This window comes from Schistocerca serialis, chromosome 4 (assembly GCF_023864345.2).
Source record: "Schistocerca serialis cubense isolate TAMUIC-IGC-003099 chromosome 4, iqSchSeri2.2, whole genome shotgun sequence".
NCBI lineage: Eukaryota > Metazoa > Arthropoda > Insecta > Orthoptera > Acrididae > Schistocerca > Schistocerca serialis.
The window spans coordinates 781,908,132-781,914,530 of record NC_064641.1 but is presented as its reverse complement, the minus strand read 5'-3'; the positions used below and the strand labels follow the sequence as shown (position 1 = coordinate 781,914,530).

General features: G+C 50.7%; 1 non-coding gene across 1 annotated transcript; it reads right to left on the bottom strand.

Moving 5' to 3' along the window:
- Positions 1–650: 650 nt before the first annotated feature.
- On the bottom strand, positions 651–724 carry Trnat-ugu (transfer RNA threonine (anticodon UGU)). The gene has a single exon. It is a non-coding gene; the product is annotated as a tRNA-Thr (tRNA).
- Between the last annotated feature and the right edge of the window lie 5,675 nt (positions 725–6,399).

Below are 6,399 nucleotides of genomic sequence, written 5' to 3'. Positions count from 1 at the left end.
GCAATAATTTTCATATAATGCCGGAAGACAGAGTATTATTCTTCCGAAACCTGTAGTTTCGACACTGTGTCACTGCTTGGACGATGTTTCTGGAGTGAATTCCTAGACTCCGTTTGTTCTTCAAGACTTCTTCTACAGTCACTTAAAGTTTTTCAGTATCGCTTAGCGCCATGCCGTAGAGGGTCGCCAGTTCGTGGCAATCGGTCCGCAAGATAAAGAAATGTGATGTGTTGCACATAAATAGGCTAAAGGGCACCGTGTTGTCCGACAGCACAACTTAGCGATCCATCACTGCCAACGGTGGCAAGTGTAAAATAACCAGGAGTGTGCGTCAAGCTGGACTTAAAATAGAATTCACACATGAAAGCAAATGAAGAAAATAGGACGACAGTGAGATGCAGAGTGGAATGCGGCTGTGTATTGCATAGCTTTCGATAAATCACCTTTGTCGTACAAGAGACGATTGTTGGATAGTCTGCTGCACAATCAGAAACATTTCTATATATATGAAGACAGTAACTGTTCTCGAAAGAACAGAATACTGTTGATGACCGTGCAGCTTTACCCTGGAATAAATGATGACTAACTGAAACCCTCAGCTGCCGACAGGTGTTGTTGATATACCTCGATGTGGACAGCTGAAAATGTGTGCCCCCAACCGGGACTCGAACCCGGGATCTCCTGCTTACATGGCAGGCGCTCTATCCATCTGAGCCACCGAGGACACAGATGAATAGCGCGACTGCAGGGACTTATCCCTTGCACGCTTCCCGTGAGACTCACATTCCCAACTGTCCACAATTCTACATATGTAATGTACCTTATAGACATTTGCCCATTCACTCATTACTCGCGCACGCTTTGGCGATTCCCGTAAGAGTTTGGGCAACCTGTGCGCATTCGCACAGACGAAGGCCAATGGCTGGGTAGCCTTTCACTACACTCCTGGAAATGGAAAAAAGAACACATTGACACCGGTGTGTCAGACCCACCATACTTGCTCCGGACACTGCGAGAGGGCTGTACAAGCAATGATCACACGCACGGCACAGCGGACACACCAGGAACCGCGGTGTTGGCCGTCGAATGGCGCTAGCTGCGCAGCATTTGTGCACCGCCGCCGTCAGTGTCAGCCAGTTTGCCGTGGCATACGGAGCTCCATCGCAGTCTTTAACACTGGTAGCATGCCGCGACAGCGTGGACGTGAACCGTATGTGCAGTTGACGGACTTTGAGCGCGGGCGTATAGTGGGCATGCGGGAGGCCGGGTGGACGTACCGCCGAATTGCTCAACACGTGGGGCGTGAGGTCTCCACAGTACATCGATGTTGTCGCCAGTGGTCGGCGGAAGGTGCACGTGCCCGTCGACCTGGGACCGGACCGCAGCGACGCACGGATGCACGCCAAGACCGTAGGATCCTACGCAGTGCCGTAGGGGACTGCACCGCACTTCCCAGCAAATTAGGGACACTGTTGCTCCTGGGGTATCGGCGAGGACCACTCGCAACCGTCTCCGTGAAGCTGGGCTACGGTCCCGCACACCGTTTGGCCGTCTTCCGCTCACGCCCCAACATCGTGCAGCCCGCCTCCAGTGGTGTCGCGACAGGCGTGAATGGAGGGACGAATGGAGACGTGTCGTCTTCAGCGATGAGAGTCGCTTCTGCCTTGGTGCCAATGATGGTCGTATGCGTGTTTGGCGCCGTGCAGGTGAGCGCCACAATCAGGACTGCATACGACCGAGGCACACAGGGCCAACACCCGGCATCATGGTGTGGGTAGCGATCTCCTGCACTGGCCGTACACCACTGGTGATCGTCGAGGGGACACTGAATAGTGCACGGTACATCCAAACCGTCATCGAACCCATCGTTCTACCATTCCTAGACCGGCAAGGGAACTTGCTGTTCCAACAGGACAATGCACGTCCGCATGTATCCCGTGCCACCCAACGTGCTCTAGAAGGTGTAAGTCAACTACCCTGGCCAGCAAGATCTCCGGATCTGTCCCCCATTGAGCATGTTTGGGACTGGATGAAGCGTCGTCTCACGCGGTCTGCACGTCCAGCACGAACGCTGGTCCAACTGAGGCGCCAGGTGGAAATGGCATGGCAAGCCGTTCCACAGGACTACATCCAGCATCTCTACGATCGTCTCCATGGGAGAATAGCAGCCTGCATTGCTGCGAAAGGTGGATATACACTGTACTAGTGCCGACATTGTGCATGCTCTGTTGCCTGTGTCTATGTGCCTGTGGTTCTGTCAGTGTGATCATGTGATGTATCTGACCCCAGGAATGTGTCAATAAAGTTTCCCCTTCCTGGGACAATGAATTCACGGTGTTCGTATTTCAATTTCCAGGAGTGTATGAAGACAGTAACTGTTCTCGAAAGAACACATCGAGGTATATCAACAACACCTGTCGGCAGCTGAGGGTTTCAGTTAGTAATCATTTAGAAACATTTCTGTCATCACTCTGCCTGTTGAGGTCAACTGAGACGCCGGGGATAGATGTCTCTGCTGGGTCTAACGAATTTTGGCATATTCTTTCCTCATGGGTCGTGAGCCTTCCAACCAAAGAGAACTGCATAGGGATCTTGTCAAAGTTCTGGAAGGATCGGACGTGGAACGCGGGATGCAGTTAGTCCATGTGGTACGTCTTGCAGGTAATCTGCTCATATCTTGTTAAAACGCCATGATACTGGCAGCTGAAAATTAGCGCATAATTGACCAACGACGAACTAAACTTATCGTGATTTCGTCTCGTTTTAGTAAGTGAGAGCGGTATCGATATTTTCATCAAACTCCATTGGTAGTTACTACTAGAGAGCTGTTGTGCGTCATAAAGGGTTACTGTTAAAATTCTGACAGCATACGTTCTAAGAAAAGTTCGGAAACGTATTGCTTCCACCGACAAGCGTCTTGTGAAGTGGTCACGACGGAAAAAATACGGAAATTTGAGTCCATATGAAAGTTCATCAGTAGACGACATTCCAGTGTATCATGCATCATGAATGCAATAGAGAAGGCAGAAACGATTATGTTATCCAAACTACCTTTCACCAAACACCGTAAGGTAGATTGCGGAGTATAGATGTAAAATGTAGATACTACACTCTTGCACCAGTTAAATGCCAACGACTCAATTGCAGCACGATATGAGATACGTCACGTGAATATCAGGAATCCGGTAAAAATGCAATGCGGCGGCAAAAATATCCTGCAAGAATGACTAAAGAGAATCGTTCAACGTGACAGAAATGCAACCCTTCTGCAAACTGCTGCAGATTTCAAGGCTGGGCCATCAAGAAGTGTCAGCGTGCGAACCATTCAATGAAACATCATAGTCATGGGCTTTCGGAGCCTAACGCCCACTCGTGTACCCTTGATGACTGCACGACACAAAGCTTTACGTCACGCCTGGGCCCATCAACACCGACATCGAGCTGATGATGAACCTGGTCGAGTCTCATTTCAAAGTATATCGAGTGGATGGACGTGTACGGTTATGGAGACAGCCTTATGAATCCATGGGCCGAGCATGTCAGCAGGGGACTGTTCAAGCTGGTGGAAGCTCTGTAATGGTGTGAGGTGAGTGTAGGTGGAGTGATATGTAACCCCTGATATGTAAGTCTAGATACGACTTAGAACGTACGTATCCTGTCTGTTCACCTGAATCCATTCATGACCATTGTGCAATCCGACGGACTGGGACAACTCCAGCAGGACAATGCGACACCCCACACGTCCAGAATCGCTACAGAGTGGCTTCAGGAACACTCTTCTGAGTTTAAACATTTCCGCTGGCCACCAAACTCCCTATACTTGAACATTATTGAGCATATGTGGGATGCCTTGTAACGTGCTGTTCAGAAGGAATCTCCACACTCTCCTACTCTTAGGGATTTACGGACAGCCCTACAGGATTCACGGTGTCAGTTCCCTCCAGCACTACTTCAGACACTAGTCGAGTCCATGCTATGTCGTGTTGTGGCGCTTCTGCGTGCTCGCTGGGGCCCTATACGCTACTAGGCAAGTGTATCAGTTTCTTTGGCTTCTGAATTCAGCGTCTTTGGACAGATATCTGGAGAGAGGACGTTATGGATAACAAATATAATGAGGACACAACGCTCGACGAAGTTTTCTTGTGATGCAAAGCATCTTTTGTAATTGGCTAGATGTGTGCCCACCATTGCACAGGTATGTATTTATTCCAGTTCTATGAGTCTATGTCCTCCTTCCCTCTCTCTCCTACGTCTCCTTCGCCTCTCCTTGTGTAATCTCCTCCTCCCACCTCTATGTCCATCTTCTCCTGCCCCCTCACCACTCTCTCGCTTCCCATCTTCAAGTGCCCCTCTCTCCATCTTCACCTCCCCCTCATTCTATCCGTCTCTTCCTCTTCCCTTTCTATTTCCCCCTCTCCTCTATCTGTCCGTCTCCTGCTCCCCTTATCTGTGTCCATCTCCTCCTTTCCCCTCTCTGACTTGTCTGTCCATCTCTTCTACACTCTCCCCCGCCCCCACCCCCTGTTCTCTCCCCCTCCTTTCCTTTCTCTACCCTTCTACTTCAGTTAACATAATATCTGTCACAGCTGCGGATCCACATAAATACACTCCTGGAAATGGAAAAAAGAACACATTGACACCGGTGTGTCAGACCCACCATACTTGCTCCGGACACTGCGAGAGGTCTGTACAAGCAATGATCACACGCACGGCACAGCGGACACACCAGGAACCGCGGTGTTGGCCGTCGAATGGCGCTAGCTGCGCAGCATTTGTGCACCGCCGCCGTCAGTGTCAGCCAGTTTGCCGTGGCATACGGAGCTCCATCGCAGTCTTTAACACTGGTAGCATGCCGCGACAGCGTGGACGTGAACCGTATGTGCAGTTGACGGACTTTGAGCGAGGGCGTATAGTGGGCATGCGGGAGGCCGGGTGGACGTACCGCCGAATTGCTCAACACGTGGGGCGTGAGGTCTCCACAGTACATCGATGTTGTCGCCAGTGGTCGGCGGAAGGTGCACGTGCCCGTCGACCTGGGACCGGACCGCAGCGACGCACGGATGCACGCCAAGACCGTAGGATCCTACGCAGTGCCGTAGGGGACCGCACCGCCACTTCCCAGCAAATTAGGGACACTGTTGCTCCTGGGGTATCGGCGAGAACCATTCGCAACCGTCTCCATGAAGCTGGGCTACGGTCCCGCACACCGTTAGGCCGTCTTCCGCTCACGCCCCAACATCGTGCAGCCCGCCTCCAGTGGTGTTGTGACAGGCGTGAATGGAGGGACGAATGGAGACGTGTCGTCTTCAGCGATGAGAGTCGCTTCTGCCTTGGTGCCAATGATGGTCGTATGCTTGTTTGGCGCCGTGCAGGTGAGCGCCACAATCAGGACTGCATACAACCGAGGCACACAGGGCCAACACCCGGCATCATGGTGTGGGGAGCGATCTCCCACACTGGCCGTACACCACTGGTGATCGTCGAGGGGACACTGAATAGTGCACGGTACATCCAAACCGTCATCGAACCCATCGTTCTACCATTCCTAGACCGGCAAGGGAACTTGCTGTTCCAACAGGACAATGCACGTCCGCATGTATCCCGTGCCACCCAACGTGCTCTAGAAGGTGTAAGTCAACTACCCTGGCCAGCAAGATCTCCGGATCTGTCCCCCATTGAGCATGTTTGGGACTGGATGAAGCGTCGTCTCACGCGGTCTGCACGTCCAGCACGAACGCTGGTCCAACTGAGGCGCCAGGTGGAAATGGCATGGCAAGCCGTTCCACAGGACTACATCCAGCATCTCTACGATCGTCTCCATGGGAGAATAGCAGCCTGCATTGCTGCGAAAGGTGGATATACACTGTACTAGTGCCGACATTGTGCATGCTCTGTTGCCTGTGTCTATGTGCCTGTGGTTCTGTCAGTGTGATCATGTGATGTATCTGACCCCAGGAATGTGTCAATAAAGTTTCCCCTTCCTGGGACAATGAATTCACGGTGTTCTTATTTCAATTTCCAGGAGTGTAACAATTACTTTCCGAGTAATCTAGAAAGGGTTGTGGATTCAACTTGGTTTCTTTCTTAAACACTGCTAAAATGTTGCTAACAGCTCCCTTACTCGAATTATTCCAATTCTGCTAAAGAAACTGTAGCCAAAATGGATTTTAGTTCCTGAGAATTCCGTATTTTTGGGCTTATATAGCTACATTTGGTCTCGGTCGTACAGTTAATACGATTATAATCGACTGGCAGTCGACAATGTTTAATTCTGTTCATTCGTAGTTCCAATAACATTTTGTCTTGTACTTAAAGGGAAACATCGTCCTAGGATATCCGGAAACTGAGGAAAAAAGAAGGTGATGAAAAAGAAGAGAAGACAAGCCCAATGGAACAAAA